Source organism: Lissotriton helveticus, chromosome 7 (assembly GCF_964261635.1).
Source record: "Lissotriton helveticus chromosome 7, aLisHel1.1, whole genome shotgun sequence".
Lineage (NCBI taxonomy): Eukaryota > Metazoa > Chordata > Amphibia > Caudata > Salamandridae > Lissotriton > Lissotriton helveticus.
In genome coordinates, this window is record NC_136068.1 from 1,044,246,709 (window position 1) to 1,044,272,058 (window position 25,350).

At 47.4% G+C, this 25,350-nt stretch overlaps 1 protein-coding gene across 1 annotated transcript in view; it reads left to right on the forward strand.

The window, feature by feature from the left end:
- AFMID (arylformamidase) overlaps nucleotides 1-25,350 on the forward strand; it is a 378,279-nt gene that overhangs the window by 328,148 nt on the left and 24,781 nt on the right. The gene's annotated exons all lie outside the window — the stretch shown is intronic.

The following is a 25,350-nucleotide window of genomic DNA, read 5'->3' on the forward strand; positions in this document are numbered from 1 at the left end:
AACCAAGCATCGCGGTTTGTTGCCAGTCTCTCCTCCGGATCAAGACTGCCCAGCTCGACGAGAACCGGCTTCCCTGGCACCTCTGACCTCTACCTACATCATCAGTCACGCTGAGATTCGTGGGTGTGACGAGACCTCGAGGGACCGGCCATCTTCAAGACTGCACGACGCTTGCCCAGCATGACTCCCGAGTGACCCTCGACTTAGTGCTTTGGGGTAAGAGAAGCCCCGACCCTGAGCAGCTCCAGTACCGAAGTTCCGCCCCCCTGCATCCACGAGATCGGCGTGGGGCCCTTCTGCTTTTTGCTGCTCACCGCGTTGTCCAGGTCACTTGCCCGTTGGCTAGTGACCCCCTCACGACGCTCCACGACAACTAACACTGCTAGTCTGGTTGCTCCAGACTAGCCCGTGTTCCCCTCCACCAGAGGAGCACCCTGGACCCTCCTGGTCCGCTCAAGACGCCATTTTAGGTCCACCGCGTGGGCCTTGCCTTTGCCAAGACTTGTTGCGCAATCCTGGGTCCAGCGACGTCGACAGCAGAGACCTTCGTGGGACAGCTCGCACCTCCATCCTGGTTGCCGACAACGCCTCCTGGTCCGAGAGACTGCAGAGCCCAGCAGCGCCCACTCACCTGGTCGAGGTGACTTCGCCCGGTGCCACTCTGGTGCCCATCTAATCACTGGCTAGTGATTCAGAACTTGGTCCCCTCTGCTTTCAGGTCTTCCTCTTCCCTGATCCAGGCTTGGATCACTACTAACTTTTCTTCACTGGCCGCCTGCCAGCATCTTCCACTTCAGGCTCCTGGTTCGTCAACGAGGGTTTCCGACGTGACTTCAACCCTATGCAGCCGCAGCCCCTGGGCTAGGTAAACCGAGTACTCCGGTGCTCCAGCATAGTCCAACACTCCTAGTGTTCGGATCCACTCTTGTTTTCGACCCACCTAGTCGGGTTCGCCCGAGAACAGTAACTTTGCAACTGCTAGCCTCCATAGACTTTTTCCCGCCTTACGCGTGAGAGTTCCCACTCTGCACACGACGTCCACAGGCCTCCTGCATCTATTCCCAGTGTTTAGAATTGTAGGTCTAGCGATTCCTGAGTCTAGAAAAGTATTACTTACCTGCTAGCAAGTTCGCATTCCACTTACTGAGTATATGGTTTTTCGTGCCCCTAGGGCATTTGTGTAAATTGTGCGACTTAAAGTATTTTCGTAAGAGTTTTGTTGTGTGCTTAGCTCCCTGACTCATAAAGAGTTCAGGGTAGTCTTGGTATAAATAAATATCTGTTTATTTTCATAACAACTTGTGTGGTGTCCTTTCACTTGGTGTTCAAGGGGTAATGTGATGGTAAAACAGCTGGCTTAACACGCCCTCTAGAGTCTTAGCCTTAGACTGCTCGTATCCATGCTACTAGGATAGCTGGTCTATAAGGTTGACTTACAACCAATCATCAATAAGGGTTGTTTGGACTGGTACATAGTGATCACTAGAATAGTGAGCACTGCATATCAGGCCAACTTCTCACATGTACCATGGCTAGGTATTTACAGATGTGGTCGTTTTAAACCATACTGCTTACGTTTTGTAAGGCTATAAGCAATGGACATTGAAACGGTTCCCTTCAGGGCCCTGTAGTCATGTCCTTACCTTTTCAGGTAAAACCACTCGCTGATTTCTGAATAGTGAGTGAGAGATTGTTAAGGTAACCATGTTGTTTCTTTTTACATTTCACATGCTTTACTTAATCTTACATTCCCTATGAGTCCTTGCTTGTACTTTTTTTTTTTAGGCAGCATATTACTCTTATCAAGTGCATGTTTTGAATTGAGCCACATCCAAATGTTTATAGCGAGTACAACTAGGTTGTAGCTGAAGGAAGTGCGAGTTTCTCTCAGGGGGGCAGTATGGTTTTCAGTGGGGGAGAGGATGTGGCACTATGGCCAGAGCTGTTGAATTTGGAACTGGGGAACCCAGTTCAGCCTTCATGACCATTCCACCAGACCACTCTACTGAGGGAGCATATTCCTATGCTAGACCTCAGAAGGCCCCACTAGACCTTAGAAGGCCTGATGTCTTAGCACAAGCAGGTGTACCCTAGTGGTGTCAATTCTGGGTTAACCTTGAAGGCCTGTCCACCACAATTCATACTGAAGTTCATCTCCAGTCTTGCGGGCAGGTATACGAAACAGCACACCCTAGAGCAACAGTGATCCAGTAACTGTGACTCTGTCACTGAGGTCATATGATCCTTTAGCAGGTTAGGGCGGTGCGAACTGTGTGACCGCACTGGGTACCTATTTCGGGTGGGTGTGTAGTGTTTGCAAGTATATTATGGTTTTTAAAAAACTTGCTGCCTTCTTCCTGTCCTCCAGCAATTTTCAGCAACAATAAAAATGTAATGATAATTTCGGTGATTAATGTTCTTCCTAAAGAGAGATCTGAGTTTTGTCTAGTCGAAGGGTTGACTCCTGGAAAGGTAGCACAGGGGGTTAATGTGCCTGCTACAAAGAACATGTACCAGCAGATCACAAAGTGCACAAAATGTTAACTCGGTATATAGGTTACTGCTTTTGTCAGAGAGATCCTTTTGTTACTTGCAGTTTATAAGTTAAAATCCTACCATAGAACAGTGAGCTATTAAACTATACTGCCTACTAGTATGGTTGTCATGTGACTTCTACACCTTGCAGTCCTTAGTCTTATGTAACATTTCCTATACAGTGATTTACACATGTATAAATGATTGTCTCTGTGTAGTGTGTGTGATGTAAAGTGCTCTGACACCGTACACTGGTATGAGTGGCGCTGTAAATCAAATTAAATGCATCTGAGAGAGTGTGGTTATGGAGACTTGAGGGGGACTGTTAAAGGGTGGTAGTGAGTGAGTCCGAGGCGTAGGTGATCAATGGGGGCACCAACAAACATTGTTGCACAGGGTGCCACCAGCACTAAAGCCGGCCCTGCCATCGAGGCCAGTCCGCCTCACCCATTGGTACCTCCATTGACCTTGTTTCAGCAGTAGGAGCTGTAACTCACCAAGGATCGGCAAGGCAGGATTTGCACACACACCAAACTTGGGGGCATATCAGCAACAGTCGACGATAATTATCGCTAAGCGCGCTTAGCGCGAGGATAATTATCGCCGGCTATCGCTGGATTTTATCGCAGCGATAACGCGCTATCAGCAACGCTTATCTCCAATGCGAAAATAAATCCTGTGATAGCTTCAAAATGTGTGATTATCGCTGGAAGAAGTTATAAGACTTTCTTGTCTGTAAGTCCAAATTCAGCTTTCCAGTAGTCTGCTCTGATTGGTCAGAGTTAACTGGATTACCCAGGCTGCCTTGAAGAGGTGATAAAGAGCCCCAGGGGTTAACCAGCTCTGCTGACAGGGCAGTGTTTTGTTCCATAGGAATACCAGGTCAGGGGGAGGCGTTGCAAACTATGTTCTTTAAAGAGGAGAGCAGAGACCAGTGTCATTTACAGCTCTGAACTTCCCACCTTAGGCAGATGGTAGGTTTAAGGAAGGTATGAGCAGATGCAGGGGGCAGAGTCTAAGTAAATTAGCCATCTTAGGGGTGTGTTTAGCCAGCTCTTACCTCCTTGTTGAAAAATCAGCCATTATGAATTTGGAAGATTTATGCACTCTGGGGCAAACTAATGCCACACTCTACAGGATGTGGTCGTATCCTGGAGGAGTTACCCTGCTCCCATTGGTCAGAAGTGACCTCCTGCTTGATCCAGAGAACTAGGAATACGTATCTGAGAGGGGAAGAGCCCTCCAGATCTGCTTCTTGAAACTTACTGAAGCAAGAAGTGCCCTGTTGAGAAGTTTTGCTGTGCAAAGATTTCTAAGGCTCGACCTCTGAAGACTGCACCATCTGAAACTACAGCCCCGTGGATTATCTTTCTGAAAAATAACTAAAGAGTGGACTCCCTGAAAGCTACAGGTAAAAAGAGCTCATCTGGAACATCACCAACTAAATCCGTACCTTGGAGAACCACTAGTGGATTTGTAAGGGTTTTGTACCAGTGGATTGTGGGAACTGAAGTCCACAACTTTCAAGGACCACCTTGGAGCTTCCAGACCCTTGGAATGAGTTTGAGACACTTTGGGACCCATTGAGGAACTTCAGGAAGAAGTTCAAGTAGTCTGGATAACTTTGGAGCACCTTTGAAAAAAAACTCCATAGAGGGACCGACTCAACCTGGCCAGCCAGGCCGCCTGCCTTCAACTGCGAGCCGGCCAAGCCAACCAGGTTCGTCCCGCTAAAAGCTCCATCGCTCCAATTTCCAGAGATTGACCGGGACTAGAAGAAATCTGAAGCCGGCGAACCCTCATCAGATCCGGCTACATGAGGAGCATCAAGGGACCCAGCGAGAAAAAGCTCCAGAAAAGTTTCTAAGTTCGCTCGTAGAAAAGGTGACCGGGAGCAACTGCGACACCAATCCGCCTGCCTTCCATCGCATGCCGCCCTGGATTCCTCTGTTGCCCCGCTGAAGCGACCTTGAAAAATGCTTTAAGTCCTCTCCAGGGACGTTGACCCGGACCTCGTCACAAGTCGATCCGGCGAACCCTCACCGAATCCGGACTGGCTGGGAGCTTAGAGAGGCCTCGAGGAGAAAAGCTCCAGAAAAGTTTCGAAGTGTGAAGGTAGAAACTGAGACCACGACCTGCCGTGAGCTGTAGCCGCTATGGGCTCCATCGCACCCGGCCTGAACTTTGACTTTGGCCCGATCTATCACGAGCAGGTATCACAATATGGTGCTATAATCTTGTAAGTGCTATATTTTATTAAATCTTTGAAAATTCATATCTCCATTTCCTTACATTGGATTTTTGTCGTTTTAGTGTCATTTTAAAGATACAAATATTTGCTATTGTTATAAATTGGTGTTGGATTTTTATTATGTGTTGTGTCTTAATTATTTACTGAATTGGTGTTTTTAAATGCTTTACATACCTGTCTTTTTGTGCTTGCAGCCACGTTACCAAGGGTTGAGCAGAGGAATAATTTTCTAAAACCTATGCTGAGTCCTATCATGTGTTAGTGGCCTTATTGCCAGTGGCAGACTTACATTTGCCCCTACCAATAACCCACTTTCCAACAGTGAGTGAGCCAGATATTACTATACTGTCCACCGGGTGTTACCTACAGCAGACACCGATGGGAGCCAAAACACTACTTAACTCTTCACCCTGTATGAAGACTCATTGACTCAATCCACATTAAAACACTGGTACTGTGTCAGCATGGCTGGGATAATGAATGCAGTGGCCATGCCCAGCACCTTTTTGGAAGTCACTGGGCCACCTACAGAGAGTTGGACACAGTGGGTTAAATGTTTTGAAAAACATCTGGAGGCAATTAATGGGACTGAATACAATTCAGCCAGGTAACAAGCTATGATGTACAACTGTTTGGGGGCACAAGGAAGGAGGTTATTTGATCACATAACTCCTATTGAAAAAGAAGAGGGGGACGAAGAGTGGAATGTGTTTATTGAAGCCAAATTGAGGATGAAGAACTACTTTGATACCACTATGAGTGTGATAAAGGAGAGGTACAACTTCTACTGCAGGTACCAAGCACCGGGTGAGGCAATGGAATCTTACGTTGCTACACTAAGAATGTTGGCCACAACATGTGCATTCAGAGTTGCGCACCACGTGTGTGAAGGCGCAGGAGAAACTGTTATGTCATAGGAACGCAAACCTAGAAAAGGTGATTTCCACCATCAAGAGCATGGAAAGATCAGCTAAAGGAGTTAAGTTACTGCGCAAACCTGATAACCAAAAAATGAGCGTCAATCTAGCCCATAAGGATGAAGAATTTCCATCCAACAGACCACGCAAGAAAATCACTAGGAAGACCTCCAGCACATACAGCGGAAAGCCTAGCTGTTACAGTTGCGGATCCAATGCGCATGTGGCATCAAACAAAGAGTGCCCTTCGTGGGGCAAGGTCTGCCACGGATGTGGAAAAATGGGACATTTCCCTAAAGTTTGCAGAACTTCGCATAGGAAGAACATTTATACAGTGAATGAATCCAAATCAGAAGAAGACTCAGATGAGAGTGAACTACTGGAGAACTTGGTACTGCTGGTCGCCATCATTAACTGTGAAGATGCTCAAAACCAACCCAGGTGTAATGTCCGCGTGAACTGTGATAATGTCGAGATGTTGGTGGATACTGGATCAAGGATTACAATCTTGTCAAAGAACACCTACAGTGGTCTAAAGTGCAAGACACCGTTGGAATCTAGCAACATTGTTCCAGGTGCATATGGCTGACACAAGATAAACTTGGAAGGGGTATTCAAGGCAGATTTGTCATTCAAGGAGAAAAACACTTTCACAAGGATCTTTGTAGTGGATTACAACGTGAACATTCTGGGTTGGCTAGAATAACAAAAAACTTAAGATGATGTTCAACCCTTGCCAACCACTGTATGTATTCAGCATTCAAGAGGACGATTTGGAAACCCTTCTCAAGGAATTCAAGGGGATGTTCAACGAGCAATTTGGATGCTTAAGGGATTTCAACACCAGATTGTCCTGAAGAGTAATGCATACCCAGTGAAACAAAGGGTCAGGAACATACATTCGGGAGGACAGGGAGCAGCCGCATAGGACGAACAAGGAAAACTTTCCTGAGGCAGGCTGACAACAGGAGTTTTCCCTCCCCTCCCCCACGGGGCAAGTAGTTGTTACATTTAGGGCTTGACAATTGGCAGCCGTTTTGGAAGTGGAGAGTGGCACAGGCCACAACCGCACAGTGGTATCTTCTTGCCACCAGTTGGTAAAAACAGAGACCCCTTCTTTACACTTAGGTCCTGATGAATGCCCTGGACCCACCTGGGACAACACGGCAGAAACATGTTGACCACTTATACGACGCCTAGGGGACAATAAATTCCCCACTCACCGTCCACTGATTTTAATACCATATAGTTATTAGTCACATTAAAATGTATTTAAAATAACTATAATGATTTTTATCTTCACTCACATCTTCACGGGCCCCCAATTATTTTAGAGGTGAATCCCTGTTGTCAGGTGTATGCCCGCCCTCTATCAAACCAAGTTATGAGAGGGCGAGGACTGGTCAATGATGAAGCATGACATCAGGTGGTGTGTGAGACCAGTCCATCACATTTTGTGAGATGCCCTCACTCACAATGCAATAGTAATCTCAATAGGGTCACTACACTAGGGGCAGCTCTTTTTGTGGTAAACCTACCATTATATGCCTGCGCTGAAGTGAAGATAATTCTAGAGAATTGGTGCAAGGACGGTCTAATTGAACCAATCAATGCATCTGAGTGGTTGTCCCTCATGGTTATTGCGAAGAAAAGGAATGGAAAGATCTGTTTATGCATAGACCTTCGCAAACTAAACCATCATGTAGTAACTGATTGCAAACCCCTGCCTCTGATAAATGAAATGGTAATGACGTTAGGTCAAGCAAAGATCTTTACTACACTAGACGTCAGCGCAGCATACCATCAAATAAAACTACAAGATGAGTCAAAGAAATATACAGTGTTCATCACACCAGAGGGCGCATATCAATTTTGAAGATCACCCTTTGTGTTCAGCATCAGCTGTATTCCAGCGCACAATGAAACAATTGGTCTGCGGCATGGAAGGTGTTAGGGTATTCCAGGATGATGTACTGATCTACAGCAAGACGGAAGAAGAACACCTAGCCATTTTAAGGAAGGTTCTTCAAATAATTCAGGACAATGGTCTCACATTGCAAAAGGACAAGTGCAAATTCCTAAAAGGAACTGTAGAGTACCTAGGTCACCTCATTGATGAAAATGGAGTACTACCCAAGCTGTCCTTGATATCTGCTATTTCCTGTTCACCAAATCCCCAAAATACTTGCATCCTTCTTAGGCATGTGTGAATTTCACTCCAAGTTCATACAACATTACGCAACCAAGGTCGAACCACTTCGAAAAATGATAAAGAAGGATGCAGAATTCATTTGAAATGAAAAATGCAAACAGAGCATAAAGACCATAAAGAAGGAACTTGAGCAAGCACCATCACTCCAGTCGACGAGAAATTGCAAAGCACTGTAACCACAGACGCCAGCCAGATCGGGTTGGGGGCTGTGCTCAGCCAAAGAACTGAAGAAGGGGAGAAAATCATTGCATTTGCATCCCGGAGGTTAAGGGGCCCAGAGATAAAGTACTCAGTAATTGAGCTCGAATTATTGGCTTGTGTTTGGGCTGTAACAAAATGTACACGTTTTTTGTGGGGCAAGGAGTTCACCATCCACACTGATCACAAACCGTTGGTCAGTATACTTGAAGGAAAGGGTTCTAGCCGACCCTCGCCTAGAATTGCGAAGTTGGCATGCACATTGCAGAAGTATCAAGTTTTTTTTGTTGTTTTTTTTTTTGAAAATCTGTTTATTAGCATAGTATGGGAAGCAGTTACACACATTTCAGGTTCAGTACATCAAGGTAAACCATGCATATGTCTGCTTAAAACAAATATGTTGCTTTGTCATTTCGATTTTACATTTTGTGGCGATCAGAACTGTCGCAGGTAAACAAACCCCCGTTTTCAGAAACCCTCCCACCACCCTCGAACAACCCTCCCGACACTCTCTTTGCAGCTATCTAATGAAGTGAATAGAACGAACATTTATCTGGGTCACCCTTAATAGTACAACATGTAGCCTCTTTTTCAGTACACTTAGTCGGTGCGAGGCAGCAAGCCAGTGATTGGATGTTCCTCAACCCATAATCATGCATCACAGCCGGTGACAGTGTATGAGATGAAATTCCGGCTGCGGACATTTTCATTCCACATTCGGTGCGTCACTGTTATCCCCGTCTTCCCCACCATCCCCCGTTTCAAACTCCCCCAACGTGACAAACCAGTCCAGTGAGATCGGCCTTTTCCGTAGTCCTCTGTATTCTTCGCGCTGTAGCGCTTCTCCCTCTGCCCTGCCCCAGCGCACTACCTCTGCCTTCCATAATTCAGGGTTGGGTGGTTTAGGTGACTTCCACCTCATCGTGATAGCTCGCTTCGCTAATAATAGGGCCAGATCTGCAAAGCGTGACGCCACTGTCCTGCTGCGCTGGGAGGGCCCCAGCCCCAACAACGTGCCTTCTAATGTAGGAGATCGGGACAGGGCCCCTGCGCTCTCAAGTGATGCATGGACCGTGGTCCAGTAGTATCCTAACTTGGGGCATTGCCACATCATGTGTATCAGTGATGCATCTTCAGTGTCGCAACGGGGGCAATTGCTTTTAGCATCAGGAAACATCGTATGTATGCGGTGTGGGGTCAGGTAGGCTCTATGCAACAGCATTAATTGAATGAATTTGAACTTGGGGTTCCTGGCTACCTTTCTGGGAAATTGCAGTATTCGGTCCCATTCCTTGTCTCTCAGGGGCCTACCAATATCCTCCTCCCATGTCTCCCTGAGAAACGAGAGAGGGAATGTCCTCCCTTCTCTGATGCCAGCAGCAAGCCATCTCGTCAGATGTGCACCCGATCCCATTAGATAGTGCATCTTAGTGAGGGGGTTTGTGTCAGGTTCCTGTCCCTCAGGTGACCATGTATGTGTGATATAATTGCGAAGACCGGCGTACAGAAGGAATGAGCCCCCAGGTATGCCTTGTGTGGTTCTGAAGTCTTCAAAGGACAACAAGTGGCCGTCTGTAAACAGGTCGCCCACATGCGATACTCCCGCGTTATGCCATGTGGTTAGTGCGGTCATCGTGAGAGCTCCTGTGCCCAATGGAATGCCCAGAAGTGGGATAGTGGGGGCATAGGATGACTTAGGCGAAGTGTATTTCAGAGCCTTCCTCCAGTAAAGGATCGCTAGTCTAAGAAGTGGTGGGGCATCTCTCGGCATGTCCGAATTGGGTAGGAGTAGTATGTGTAATCTCCCTCTACCGTAGTCCTCCTCCGACATGCCGATCTCTTGGAGATTGCGGCCAGCCACCCAGTAAGCCAGCCATTGAAGCTGACACGCATAGTTGTAAGCTCTAAAGTCCGGCAGGCCCATACCACCGGCGCCAGAGGGGAGTTGTAACTTAGACAAACTTATACGTCTGCGGCCGTGCCCCCATATGAGCTCTGTAAGGAGAGTGTCAAGGGTCTTAAATGTCGCTGCTGGGATCAGGTAGGGTAAGTTGGTGAAATGATAGAGAAGACGGGGAAGCATCACCATCTTTGATATCGCTACTCTGCCGGGTATGGAAAGTGGAAGTGTCAACCAGAATTGAATCTGTGATTTCAGTGCTCTGATGGCCCTCCCAAGGTTTCCGTCAATCATCAGGTCAGACTCCCTATAGATTTGCATCCCCAAGTATCTAAAGGTGGTTTCCGCCATCTGGAATGCATGAGGGGCGAAGGGTAAGGGAGTAATCAAGCCTGTTGCCGCAAACGTGTAGCCATAGGACTTGGATTCGCTTATGGTCAGACCAGAGATCGCCCTAAAGTCCTCGAAGACCTGGGAAACAGAGCTCAGGTCTCCCCTCAGGTCTCGGAGATACAATATAATATCATCTGCGTAAGCAGATACAATATGTGCAGTCCCGTGTCTGCGTATTCCATAGTGGGGAGCCATCGATCGAAGCCGACAAAGCATAGGCTCAAGGGCAAGGACAAAAAGGAGGGGGGATAGCGGGCAGCCCTGCCTGGTGCCCCTTGCTATGGCTATAGGAGCCGATATAAGTCCAGAGGTGCGTACTCTAGCCGTGGGGACGGTATACAGCAATCTGACCCAGGCAAGGAATTCAGAGGGTATCCCGAATTTGGACAGGGTGGCGAACATAAAGTCCCACCTAAGGGAGTCAAACGCTTGTTTCAAGTCCAGAGATATGCAGCCCTCTGAGTGCACGTCTCCACCGCCTCCGAGCATCAGTTGTGCTAAACGCCTAAGGTTCATGGCCGTGCTACGACCCGGAATAAAACCACATTGATCCGGGTGGATCAGTTGCGGTACGTATTGCACAAGCCTCGCTGCCAGTACCTTGCTCAATATCTTGGAGTCAGTATTGAGGAGGGAAAGTGGCCTATAATCTGCCATTTGCAGCCCTTCCTTGGCAGGCTTTAATATGGATGTGATCAATGCCTGCATTGATGACTGTGGAAGGGACGACGTCCGTAAGGCCTCAATATAAATAGTGTGCAAGCGCGGTGCCAGGAGGTCTACGAATGTCGCATAAAAGTCAGCCGGTAGGCCATCCGTACCAGGGGTTTTGCCCTTGGGGAGAGCTCTTATCGCCTGCCTAATTTCAGCGATCGTAATGGTGCGCTTCAGGTCTTTGGCCTGACTCTCAGTGAGTTGAGGTAGAGTCAGGTCCCTCATGAAGGTCTCGAATGCATCTTCGGATAGGGGCTGCGGAGGGCTGTAAAATGTTATGTAGTAGTCCCTGAACGCCGTATTAATCCCGAGTTGGGTGTTAGTTGGGTTGCCCGCCTGATCCAGAATATTCAGGATGGGATGATGAATTGGGGAGTCACGTAGAATGCGAGCTAGCAGGGGGCCGGCCCTATCCGCCTGTGTATGCTGCCTGTTCGTGTACTCTTTGTAGTCTAGGAGCCTCAGGTCTTCCAGTAGTTCCGCATGTCTAATGTGAGCCTCCTGTAGTGGCGTGAAGGGTGCATTGGTGCCAGCTGCCTCATTCTCTAAGGGCGCAAGTGAGTTCTCCACTTCCTTCAATTGGGCAATTACCTCACGTTTCCTACCCGTCCCAGCAGCCATTGCCGCCCCCCTTAGGCAAACTTTAAAGGCGTCCCACTCTACTAGCCGGGAGCTGGCCGTGTTAGTATTTGTGGAAAAGTATGTAACTATAGTGTCAGACAGGGAGGCCCGAAATACAGAGTCCTCAAGTAGATCTGGAGATAGTCTCCAAGTTGGAATGGGGGTCAGACGCCTACCCCACTGCCAGGTGAGTTCTACAGGACTGTGGTCAGACAGAGTTTTCCCCATGTGTTGGGTCTGGACTATGGAAGCCGCTAGGGAACGGGAACAGAAAATGTGGTCGATTCTGGTGTGGAGCTGGTGGGGCGGTGAAAAAAAGGTATATTCCCTGTCTCGTGGATGTGCGCTACGCCACACGTCTGTCAGATCCCAGCCCTCGGACCATCTCGCTAGAGCCTCCGCCTGTTTTTTACTCTCAGCTGCCTGCAAAGGGGGATGTGACCTATCCAAAGCAACATCAAGTACAGCATTAAAGTCCCCCCCAATCAACAAGTGATGATCCGCCCAGTCTGCAAGTACCCCGTTCACCGTCAACAAGAACTCCGCCTGATTCGAGTTCGGCGAGTACACACACCCAAACACAAGAGCCTCCCCGTCCAGCAGCCCCCGCACAAATACATATCGCCCCTCATTATCGATTCTGTGTTCCAGCAACTGGAAAGGAACAGAGCCGCGGAACCAGATCGCCGCCCCCCTGGAGAACGCAGAATAGGAGGTAGCAAAGAGCTGTCCCCTCCATTTCTTGCGGAGTTTCATATTCTCAGCAGCATTCAAATGCGTCTCTTGTAGGCAAGCAATCTGTGTCCCCCTGCGGTTAAGGTGGGCTAATATCCTATGGCGTTTATGAACTGCCCCCATGCCACGCACGTTCCAAGTGCACATTTGGTATTTATTAAGCGGCCCCATTTCCATCTATGAGATGCAGCCAGGTGAAAAACCCGGGTACCCATGGTAGTCCGGTTCCGCGAAAGGATGAGAGTGTCTTACAACCCTGAATTCCCTGAACAAAAGGGTCCCCAGGCAAACGTGCCCGAGATCCAAACCATGGTGCCCAACGTGGGCACAAGTCAGTTAAGTTTGTATGCATTCCGGGGGTGACAGGCCTCTGTCAGTAGTCTCTCTCTCTGCGGCCTGCATTAGTTCAATAGCCCACCCTTGAATAGGCCCCCCATGCAACCCACCGCTTACCATACAAGTGGGGGGAGACAGTCATACGTTACCGCCCGGAGGGGAGCATACTTGCAGCAGTTCAGAACTCCTCCGCCATCTGGGCTGTGACCTTCGGGAAGAGCGGCAAGCTGTCAACCGAACCAGACACCTCAGTATGGGTGTCAGTGGTGATGGTGTGTCTGTCTTCAGCTGCTTCCGCGTCATGTGCTGCCAAGGCCTCCTCCGTTAGCCGTTGTCGCTGTAATGAAGATGGGTGTCCGTCTGTGAGGGCACTAGAATGGTGCGGCTGCGCTGGTACACCATGGGAAGAGTGTTGTCCCGGGCTGGGGTCTTTGTCCTGTTGAGCCGGAGGGTTCCCGTGGTTTTCGCCCTGGCGATCTTCAAACGGGTCCTGTGAGGCCGGCGGTGTTAGGGTGACTTCCATCCATTCTTCTGCCTCTTCTGGCGAATCAAAGAAGTGGGATCTGTTGTCATGTAGAATTTTGAGCCGTGCAGGGAACAGGAGCGCATATTTCATGTTTCTGTCTCTTAGTTTGCGTTTTACATTCATGAAGGTGGACCTGGCACGCTGCACAGTAGGAGTGAAATCAGGGTAGACCGAGATGTTCTTGTCCTCAAAACGTATCGGCGCCTTCTCCCTGGCTGCCCGCAGGACAGTGTCACGATCCTTGTAGTGAAGGAGACGTGCGATCAGAGGACGAGGGGGTTCTCCAGGTTTGGGGGGCCGCGGCGGCATCCTGTGTGCCCGTTCCACACTATAGAGGGCAGTGAGGTCTTCCTGGCCCACTAACTGCCGTAGCCAGTCCTCCACAAACTGGGTAGGGTTCCTCCCTTCGCTTCTTTCCGGAATGCCTAGGATGCGGACGTTGTTGCGACGGGCCCGCCCTTCGGCATCGTCCACTCTGTCCCACAGTTGTTTAAGTTGTTTCTCCACACCCTCCAACTTCGTGGAGTGTTCCGTCTGTTGCGGCACAAGGTCATTCAGTGTGATCTTTTGTTCCGCTACCCGTTCTGCCAGCTTGTTATGGTCAGCCCTCAATAGTGATAGTCCCGTCGCCATATTGTCTATTCGTGATTCCAGGGCTTCGCGCGTCGCGCGTATCTCATTTAGGATGAGGTCCAACTTTGCATCCTGGGAGCCCCTTCCGGTCGGTGGGATGATGTCCACATTGGAGGAGGCCAGTGGGTCCTCAGAGCCCGTGGACTGCATGTCCATTGCGGCTCCCTGGTCATGGGTCCTGCCCCTGTGCTTGCCCATGGATCTCGTGTGCAGGGTGGCGCTGTAATGGGCACCTCCGGGCGCCGTTGCTTACTCCGGAGACCAACCAAAACGTAGTCCACGGTCACTGGGGATACAGGGTGTAGTGGTCAAAGAGGGCAGAGCTTATATAGGGTCTATGCGCGCTGCACTGCAGTTGGGGAGCCTGTACGTCCACTGGGGCCAGCAGGCAGTCGTGACCCCTGCTTCCAGGGAGTAGATGAATAGAGACCGTGTGGCCCCAGGTGTTGTCAGTCGCGACGTGGAATCCTGAACAGGAGCGCGATGGGCATCTATGCTGGGAGTATACGGCCAGGCGGCAATGCACACGTCGTACTTCTGCGCAATGGGCCGGTGTAGTTCCTCGGGCTCTCGGGGGTGTGTCCCACACTGCAAAATGTTCGGTCTGAGGGAAGCAACACCTCGATTTAAGGCCCCGTCTCACATTCAGGGCGCCGCAGTCCCGGAACTGAGGGTACTGCCCGGCTGTGCTGGCAAAATGGCGCCGGTGAGAGACAATACACCACAGCTCCGGTGTACTCAGAAAAGTTCGGTCGGAGTCGGGCTCTCCGGTCCGATGATTTAGGGAGCGGCAGCACTGTACCTGCAGTCCCAACCAGTGCTGCCGAGGGCAGACGCCGCAATGCAGAAGGGTGAGCAGGCAATCCGATCCGGGAAGGTTCCCGCGTGTCTCGCGGGTCTCACAGCAGGGCAGCCGGATAGTGCGCAGTGTTGGAAGGCAGTCAGCAGGGCCACGGACATGCGAGGGTGTTTGTACGTGCTCCGGAGCCTCCGCTGGAGTCCACAAATACTTCTGTTCGGGGGCCCCGTTTGGACCGCGCTGATGGTGCAGTGCAAGCCGGGCAGGCCACCTAATTGAGCCCGGGGCTTCGCTTCGTCCCGAAGGCCGCTGCAGGGTCCGGTGACGTAGCGCTCATGTGCTGCTGGCCGAGTGGAAAGACACCGCTCCGCTGCTTCCAGCACCCCCCCGGGGGCTTCCGGTGTAGAAATCAGGTGGGTTGCCGTATGGGGCTGCAGGATATATTGCTAGTGTTTTCGGGCTATGGACGGAGCTCTAGAACTACGCGTCCACCATCTTCGGCTCCAGGCCACGCCCCTCGCAGAAGTATCAAGTTAGGATGGAAAACATTCCAGGCCGAGTGAATGTGTCGGCAGATTACTAGTCACGTGCCCCTAGTGAGGAAGCATCTGAGTGTGATGAGGATGAGGAAGATGATTTGCTTGTTGCATGCTTGTTTGAAGGTCACGAGTCCAATGGTACCATTACAAAGTCAGAATGTTTAGAGGCGATAAAAGATGACACAGTGTTGGAAGGAATTAAGAGATATGTGGCCAAAGGTTTGCCACGTGAAATGGCACTAGACAAGGCTCCCAGACCATACTGGAAAATTAAGGAAGACATTGGTGTTGTTTGAGATATCATTCTCCGGGGTGAGACTTTGATAGCACCAATGTCCATGAGGAGCAGGCTAGTGGCTTTAGCCCACAAAGGACATGTAGGGATGACAGGCACCAAACAGAGATTAAGGGAGAGGTACTGTTGGCCCTCCATGAATCGTGACATTGATGTATTTGTCACTCACTGTTCAGTTTGCACTGAGGCAGACAAAATGATGACGACGCACCTTTGCCCCATGACCTCAGTTGAACTACCAGATGGTCCATGGACCAAAGTCGGCATTGACTTCATTGTAAGTAAGTAAGTTTATTTGCACAGTTAATTAAAACCAATGCCGTACAATTACAAAATATGAATTAAAACACAATATAAAATGACATATATTTTGACACCAGCATGGCGTGGACGTTGCTGTTCTGTTCATCCTGATTATAAAACATGTTAACCTTTCATTTGTCACACTAGTATTTAGACAATAGACACAGTTTCTGTTTTAAAACAGGTTAAAATCAGATGTTTAAAATCAGATTTTTTTTTTTTTTTTAAGTTAATTCAAGGATCGAGTCCGGGCATTTTTTTTTCCACTGCCTTTAAAAATTTTCCAAGGCTACAGCTCAGTTGAGGGTCCTGAGATGAAAAACATGTAAGAACTGCGCTCCTTCGTGTGCGTGTCCCATGTCGGATGAAATGGTGCTTCAAAAAAAGTTTCCGCTCCTCTAGCATTTTCTCACAGGAGCATAGCAAATGAGGCATATCTTCTTGCGTGACACCACATAGCTGGCATAGCGTGCCTGCTTTCTTTTTTAGCCAGTGTGGGAGATGCTGAATGCACGGCAGCAGACCTAGCCTGTACCTTAAGAAGAACATTTTGGTTTTTTTGGCGTAGCCCAGACCAAAATAATACTAGGGAGCTTTTGCCGAGTATGAGTTCAGAATCATCCAGGCGTGCGTTCTTTTTGAGAAGTCTGCTTTATCTTGGACCCACGACTGTTGTTTAATCAACTTCTTTGCCAGTTTATTGAACGTTTTGTGGTCTGTGGAGGAAGCCCAGAGCTGTTCCAGCCCGGTGTTTACAAGACTTGTAGCTAAGTATTTAGCTGCTGGTGAGGTCGGAGATTGCTCTAACTCCCTCCACAGATATTCGTTCAATGTTCCTTCTGCGGATTTCCTCACTTTGTCCCATACATAAATGTAGGCCCCCTGTCGTGCCAGGAGCTGTTGTTGAATGCCAAACTCCAGCCTGATCTGTGGTGGGGAGGTTCGCTTAGGAAGGCTAAAGATGATTCTATATGCAGCTATAATTGTGCTGTCAAGTATTGTTGCGTCTCTGCCCCGTAGCACCTCGCTTCCGTAAGTTATTGTAGGCAGCAGTTTGGCACGGATAACTTGTACCAAAGGTGTTAGAGATGGGCCAGAAAGCTTGTTATTCAGTGTTTTTAAGGCAATTGCCAATGCAAGTCCTTTGCCTCTGATGCTAGACCTTTGCACACTGAATCGACCGCCGTTATCAATCTTCACGCCTAGATATTTATATGTCGACGTGTCTTTGATACGAGAATTGTTCCAAAACCACGAAAAGATTTTCCTTTTTCTTTTGCTGATGGTCATAGTTTGAGTTTTCTCGAGGTTTACTATTAGGTCGTTTGTCTTGGAATAGCTCTGCGTGGTGTTCAAGAGGTTTTGGAGCCCTACTTTGGTGTGGCTTATTAGAACAATATCGTCCGCATATAAGAGGCATGGTAGATTAAGCCCAACTAGTTTAGGAGCATGTGAGTTGCAGTTGTTCAAAGTTGGAGCCAGGTCGCCCAAGTACAGATTAAACAGTGTGGGGGCCAAGACGCAGCCCTGCTTGAGGCCATTGTTGGTCTGTATGCGCCTTGACAGCAGTAAGCCGTCCCCCACCTTTATCTGTGTCCAAGTCTCCGTGTGCAGATTTATTAACAAGTCCAACAATGGTTTTGAGATCCCCCAGCCGTTTAATTTTGACCATAGGAGATTCCGGTTGATGTTGTCAAAAGCCGCTTTATAGTCTATGTAGCAGAGGTGTAGGGGCAATTTTTTTGTCTCTGCCTTATCTATTAGTATGCCCATAGTCAGTATATTGGTCGTCGTGCCCACTGATTTCACAAAACCTGTCTGGTAAACCGGTATCAAAGCTTTCTTTGTGGCCCATGCCTGTAGTTCCTCCAGCAGTAGGCCTGCGAAGTACTTCGCCTCATTGTCAATTAGGGCCACTAGTTGATAACTTTGAGAGAGCCCTATCCCCTGCTTTATATATTGGGGTAATGATAGAGCCCTTCCAGGAGCCTGGCAAGATGTTCGAGCTCCTGATTTTAAAAAAAAGGGGTTCGAGAGCTGCTGCCCAATAACCCACATCTTGTTTGAAGAGGATTGGCGGATTCACGTTTGGTCCCGGAGCTCCTTCCCTTCTGCTTTTTTTGATTTGGCATTTGATGTTATGTTGCAGTATTGGGGAATTATTTGGTTCATAACTGTCTTTAATGTTTGTGTACAATTGTATTTGTTGCGCATCGTCAGCTTTATAGTCTTTTGTGATGTTAGAGTCGGATAAATCCCGGTTGTTGGGTAAGTCTTGATTAAAGTGCTTACCAAGATAGAGTGCCCATGTTTCCTCTGTAATGTTAGAAGAAACCCCCAAGTTTGCTGGACATGTTAGAGAGTTAACGGTTTTCCAAAACATTGCCCCGTCATTCTGTTTAATGTCTGAGTGGAGTCTTGCCCACAAGGTTTCCTCCATTGTTTTGTTTGCTTCCCATTTCAGCTTTTTTAGTGAAGATTTCAGTGTCCGAAGGTGGTTTTGCTTTGCTTTTTCTTTAGGATCCAGCTGTATTTCTCTCATTAAATGGTAAATCGAGTTTTTTGTTTCCTTAATTTTTTCTCTGTGCTCTCGAGATAGATTGTCCATGTTGCTGAGCTTTGCATATGCTTTGGGCTTTGTTGCATAATTCGACAGGGTGGTTGTAAATTGTTCCCATTTTATGATTTCATTTGATCCAGTGCGCTCCGTAAAGTGATGTTGTGCCCTTCCTATTAAGTTTTCGCCCATTGCTACAGAGTACTTAATTTTTTTGAAATTAACAGTATGAATAGACTCTTTTGGGGCATTTGATCGCTCGAGTATGGGTCTCGCAATGTCCAAAACAATTTCCTGAGGGCAATGGTCATTGTCAGTTTTTTTTCCTATCCGGAACGAGGTTGTATAATGAAAAAGAGGTAATGAGATAAAGGTATAATCTAATATACTGTTGGCTCTCGTTGAGTAGTAAGTTGGGGCTGGCGGCCTATCTCCCCCAAACCTACCGTTTAAGGCTCTGATATTGAAGTGTTCCATTTCTTCAAGTATCTGCACTCCCAATTTTGTTTGTTTAGCTGTTTGTAGCTTCCCTTGCGACGGTAGGTCCCAAGTTGTATTTTGAGCTAAGATTACCTCTTCTTGTGGAGTCCCCATGAGGTTGAGGTTGAAATCCCCTGTAAGTACAATGTTAGTTGTTGATCTTCCCGTGATGCACTCCTCCAAGAAGATGTGTAGTTCCTTTGCTGGTTTTTTTATTTTATTTTTTCTTTGGGATGTATATAAGCGTTGATCAGAATGCAATCGATACTGGCTTTGCCGGCCAGGAGCATATGCACAATTGGTTTTGCATATTGTGGTAAATAAATAATTAATTACCGGTACTATTTTTGAATACAGTGAATAAAACAGATAGCTCAATAAATAAGAGACAGGATTCGAGGTATCTGAGTCTAACAGGCTTTAATCAGGCATAAGGGAAGGGACAGGAACGGGATAGCCTGCACGGAAATAGAATGGATGGCAGCTGCAATGCTTCATCGACAGTGCAGCATATATATAGTATAATACATTACATTACATTGCATACAATAGGCGTAGCAGTAGGCGTAACTCGTAGCAGTCGCGAAAGATAAGAACAAAATGGGTGTAACAAGAATGCGTGTACAGGGCGTATACATAGACATGTGATGAAGACGTCACAGAAGTGTCATAAATGGGGCGGAAACATGGAGGGGGCTACCTGAGCAGCTGGGACCTTTAACCTAGTGGTGCGGGCAATGACGTGTTACCAGGGAGAACTGGGGGCTATGACTTCTGCACTAGAAGAGGAGACTAAAGTCTGCGGTGTCAGGACGACATGTACCTATATCATATCTGGTATCTGGTGTTTGGAGTACATGTTGATAGAATCCAAAAGTTATCAGGGCAAAGGCTACTTGACACTAAGACTGGTGCATGCATTATTCTACATGTATTGCGTGTGCGAGGAATATTCTATGAATATTAATACAGTATTTCTCTTACATGGAGACAGAAAGGCTAGACCATAGCTGAAACTATTGATGCGATTCAGTAGCTTAGGAATGCAAAGAAGGAGGGCTGGACTGATAACTAGAAGCATAACATACTCTTGGCAGACAGGCAGGCAGAGCCAGGCCGGGCCGGGCACTGTGCGGCAGGAAGTAAGTGAAGGGTCAGGGATGCAGGTGGGGGCTGCATCGCTCCTCAGAGAGGGTTCAGGAGACTGGAGCTTGAATCTGGTGTCCGGGCCCTTTTGAGGCCTAGGAACGGGGACAATTCAATGAATTTAACGTGCACACTGTAAAACGTGGCAACATAGGCCTAATACTCGTTGTTTTCACGAGAACTGGATACTGGCATACTAGAGTTGGACACAACTATAATTGCGTCTTTAATCGATCATAGGGGGATACAGGCATATCGATCATGCACATATAACATAGGATGGGGAACACGTAGGCACATATAACATGGCAAAATTTACTTTTCCACATTCCCTCCTTGTGCCCTACGTTTCCATCAGGAAACATCAATATTCATGATACCATCTATCTGTTCATATAGCATCATTTGCTCGTCTCGAATTGTCTTGGAACGGGATTCAGGACTAGGAATACAAGAGGTAGCACACATGCCGCAAATCGCAGGGCCACATTGTATACAGAGGCAGCAACTGAATATGATCATTACTGCTATACCTAGGAATGACAATACTTTCCATCCCCAGACAGATATGATACTCCAGAGCCAACCGGACCATGTCCAGGTGCCTGGATTCTGGTGTAACTGATGGGCAATTTTATGAAGTCTGGTTATAGCTGAATATACAGACGGCGCGTTATTAGGAATGAAAATGTAGCAACTAGATCCGATGACTCTACATGCTCCTCCTCTATCGGCCAGTATGACGTCAAGAACGAGACGATTTTGGAGCACAACAAAACGCATAGCAGATTGCTCTTCGGTTAAGTTACCTAGAGCGGAAGTAGTCTCATTCACTACTGCTTCAAGGGTTCTGGTTAACCTACATATTAACTTACTATTCTGGACAGGACCTATAAAGAAAAAGAAACCTTTATTGAAGTCTTGATATTGTTCTAGAGCAGGTTCAGTTTGATCGACAATTGGGGACTCAGTCTCCCTTCTATGTCTAACGTGTACTAGATGTGTGTTTCTATGATAATCAGATGGGGCTAGGAAAACTGGTGGCAGTAGGAAGGCAATATAACATGTTCCATCCCAATCTAGGGGCAGACGAACATATGCGGTCTGACCACAAACAAAATAAGAATGACGTGAGGCTTTGAAAATAGATTTCCCACTGTCACTATACTCGACCACAGTAGTACAATCACTATGTCCTACATGTGCGGAACCATTCTTTCTGACACATAATTCGCCTTTGACTGGTAGTACTGAAATAGCAGGCAAATCTGGAGTAGTATCGGACTGAACATTCAAGACCATGAAATTCGAGGAATAATTACCTAAATCATATACTTCATTTTCTAGATCTAACCCTGTTCTATGGGAAAGACCTTGCTTGTCTGGGAAACATGTTCGATTCAAAAGGGACATATCAGTGGAGGATGACGTTAACGTGGACCATGCTCCACACGAACCATTATGTGAAAACGGATAGGGAAAGAGTGGCAGAACTCCCTTCGGTGTCTGGAAAGGGGGGAGTCGACCACACACCCAACAATTAGTGGCATTGCTGGTCTGGTGTGAATAGTGCAACATTCGGATAAAAGTGTTGTTACGCATAGCAAGACGATAGGATAACTCGTGAGGAGGCAGATCACTAAACGTGTGCTCTACTGTAACATTAGAAAACATATGTGCATGTGAAATAGGAAAACATAAATGTAAAGCATAACTTATGCATGTAACCATAAGACTCAAGAATAATAAAAAGAATAGAACGATAATACATCTTTTAGAGTTTTGACTAACTCTCTCACTGTGTGGGTCTGTCTCATACATGTCAGGAACCTGTCTAACCGTTTCACCCGAGAGGGACTTAGACAATTAAACTGGCTGACTTATTTTACTAGACCGGAGTTTTGCTTTATACTCCTGCTGCGGAGTTTTCTCTAACAGGGGAAGTTTGGACTCAGAGTCTGTGTTTGGGCAGTCCTTGAGAATAGGGCAGTCTTTGATAAATGTCTTTTGTCGCAATCCATGGAATTTCTTTATGTGGCTGGTATGCACCCAGCCTTTACGTCCCTCGAGCTTGACGGCGGTCCTTGTTGTTAATAACACCAGCTGGGGCTCCTTCCAACGGGGCTCCAACGGACTTGAACGATCAAAATTGCGCACCAGGACGAAATCCCCTGGAACGACTTCATGCGGTTTCACCTCAGTGTTGTCTGGAAATGCAGCGGCAACCTGTGAACGACAAGAGTGTAGGGCAGACATCAAGGAAGCTAGGTAATCTGTCAGCATATTACTGGAAACGTCTGTAATCTTTCGGGGCATAGGTGTACCCCACATATTTGGAGGGCGGCCGAATACGACCTCGTACGGGGACAGACCTGATCTGGAATGTGCAACCATTCTCATATAAAAAAGAGCAACTGGCAGGGCTACTAACCAATCTACACCTTTTTCTGTACACACTTTAGAAATGCGGATTTTCAAAGTCTGGTTATGTCTCTCTACGAGACCGGCTGCTTCAGGATGGCGTACACAATGGAACTTCCACTGGTATCCAAACAGAAGGGAAACTTGTTTCATGAGCTCGGATGAGAATGGCTGGCCGTTATCTGAATACACGACCCTAGGTAATCCATAGCGGGGAAAGAACTCACGAACCAACTGCCTGGCAGTGGTCGCAGCTGTGTAATCTGGGACTGGATATGCTTCTGTCCACCTGGACAAAGCGCATACAACTACGAGGACATACTTGAAACCTCGACATCTCTCCATCTGAATATAATCCATCTGGAGGACTTCAAAAGGGTGGTCAGGAGGTTGGAATCCACCTTGTTCCACCGGGACACTTTTACCTGGATTGAACTGACAACATATCATACAGGTACGGACTTTCTGCTTGGCTGCTGCTCGTAAATGCATGTTGAACCAAAGGTTCTGAATGCTGTCTAACATAGCTTTTTCTCCTAGATGTGCTGGACTATGTGCGGTGTTAATAATGACTTGAACCATAGAGTCGGGGAGAAACCATGTGGCTTTTCCCTTCGTCAACCATCCTTGATCTGTCTGGACCCCTCCTTGTTCGGACCATTTCTTGATTTCATCGGGAGTAGCATGTAACTGTATGTCTATGACATCTTGTGTAGGGTCCTTAACTGTCATACAAGTAGTCTGTTCTGGAATGTGTGTCAGTGTCGTGTTAACTGGAATGTCTGGAGTCTGAGCTGTAAACTTGGCTGTTCGATCTGCTAGATCGTTACCTTGGGAAATGATATCAGTAACTTTCGTATGTGCCTTGCACTTCATGATGGCGATAGCTGTCGGTAAATGTATTGCATCTAACAGAGCTTGAATGAGGAGACCATGCTGAATCTTGGTTCCATGAGAAGTCATGAAACCTCTCTCCTGCCAGAGCACTCCAAAGTCGTGTACGACTCCGAATGCATAACGTGAATCTGTGTATATATTCACTTTCAGGTTCTTGGCACGTATGCAGGCTTGGGTCAGAGCGACTAGCTCTGCGGCTTGAGCAGACAGGGTGTCAATACGATGTGTTTCTATAACTTCGGTGTCAGTAGTCACTGCATACGCGGCTACTAGTTCTCCTGTACTTGTTCTCATACATGAACCATCCACATAAAGTGTCAGGTCGGGATCAGGTAATGCAATATCGGTCAGATCTTGTCTTGGCTTTGTCATGGTGTTAACAACTTCCACACAGTCATGTGTGGCAGGTTTTGAAGTAACTGACGGTAACAGTGTAGCGGGATTTAAAATGTTGCAGCGTCTGATTTCTATGTGTGGCTGAAACAGTGTCAGTTCATAACCTGTTAAACGTGCAATTGTCAAGTGCTGAGTCTGTGTTCGGTTCAAAAGAACTTCCACGGAGTGTGGAACTTGTACTGTCAGGGAGTGTCCTAACACTATGGAATCACTTTGTCTGATAGCTAGAGCTGTGGCTGCAACTGACTTGAGGCACGCAGGCAGAGCCTGGGCCACCGGATCTAATGTGCTAGAAAAATAAGCACAGGGCTTGTATTGTCCTGCTTGAACTTGTGTGAGAACAGATAATGCAGTACCATCACGTTCTGTGACAAAAAGTGTAAAAGGCTTACTGTAGTTCGGTGTTGCTAGAACAGGTGCTTGGCATAAAGCTTTCTTTAATCCATTAAAGACAAGTGTATGTTCCTGGGTCCAAGGGAGGACAGTCGATACGGCTGCCTCCTGTGTCGTTAACTGTATCAGTGGCTTTGCTAGAAATGCATACTGAGGAATCCATTGTCTGCAGTAAGAAGTGAGGCCGATAAAAGCTCGTACCTCCTTCTGTGTCTTGGGCTGTGGAAGACGTGCTATTAACTGGATACGGTCAGGTGTCAACTGCCTACCCCTCTTGGACAGTAAGTGTCCCAAGTAGACCACTTGCTGGACACAGAATTGCAATTTGGAAGGGGACACCTTGTGCCCCATCTCGGCCAGAAAATACAGGACTGTAAGTGACGCACGTTCGCAGTCACGTTCAGAACGGGCTGTGATCAGTAGATCATCGACATACTGGAGCAGGGCAGTGTCAGTTGGCATGTGAATATTGTCTAGTTGTCTTTTAAGTGCTTGACTGTAAATGCTAGGACTTTCTGTGAAACCTTGAGGTGCTCGTGTAAATTTATAGCTTCTTCCATTTAAACAGAATCCGAAAAGGAACTGGCTGTCTGGATGAATGGGGACACTGAAAAATGCGTTTTTGAGATCGATAACTGTAAAGAATGTGGCTTCAGAATCAATGGCTGTCAATAGGGAAGAAATATCTGGGACTACTGGGTACTGGGGTATAATACATTTATTAAGTTCTCGAAGGTCAATCACTAATCGATATACTGGAGGTGCATTTGGATCAGTACGTTTCAGGACTGGAATGATAGGAGAATTACATACATTGGAGTCAGTTTCTACAACTACTCCTTGAACGATAAGCTCGTCAATAATTTTGGATAAGGCTGCTACAGCCTCAGGCGGCAATTTGTACTGTCGGATTCGTGGTAAAACAATACCTTGCTTTAGAGTCACACGATGGGGTGTGATATGCATACAACCTACATCAGTTGGACCTTGCGCCCATAAATGCTGTGGTACATTCAATAATCTTGGATCAAAATCACGTAATACATAATGACCTTTAAAATCTCGCAAGAACAGGCGGACCCCTTCTGGGGAGCAGCATATGACTGCTCCTAATTCTTTTAACGTCTTAATGCCTAACAAATTTTCTGGACAA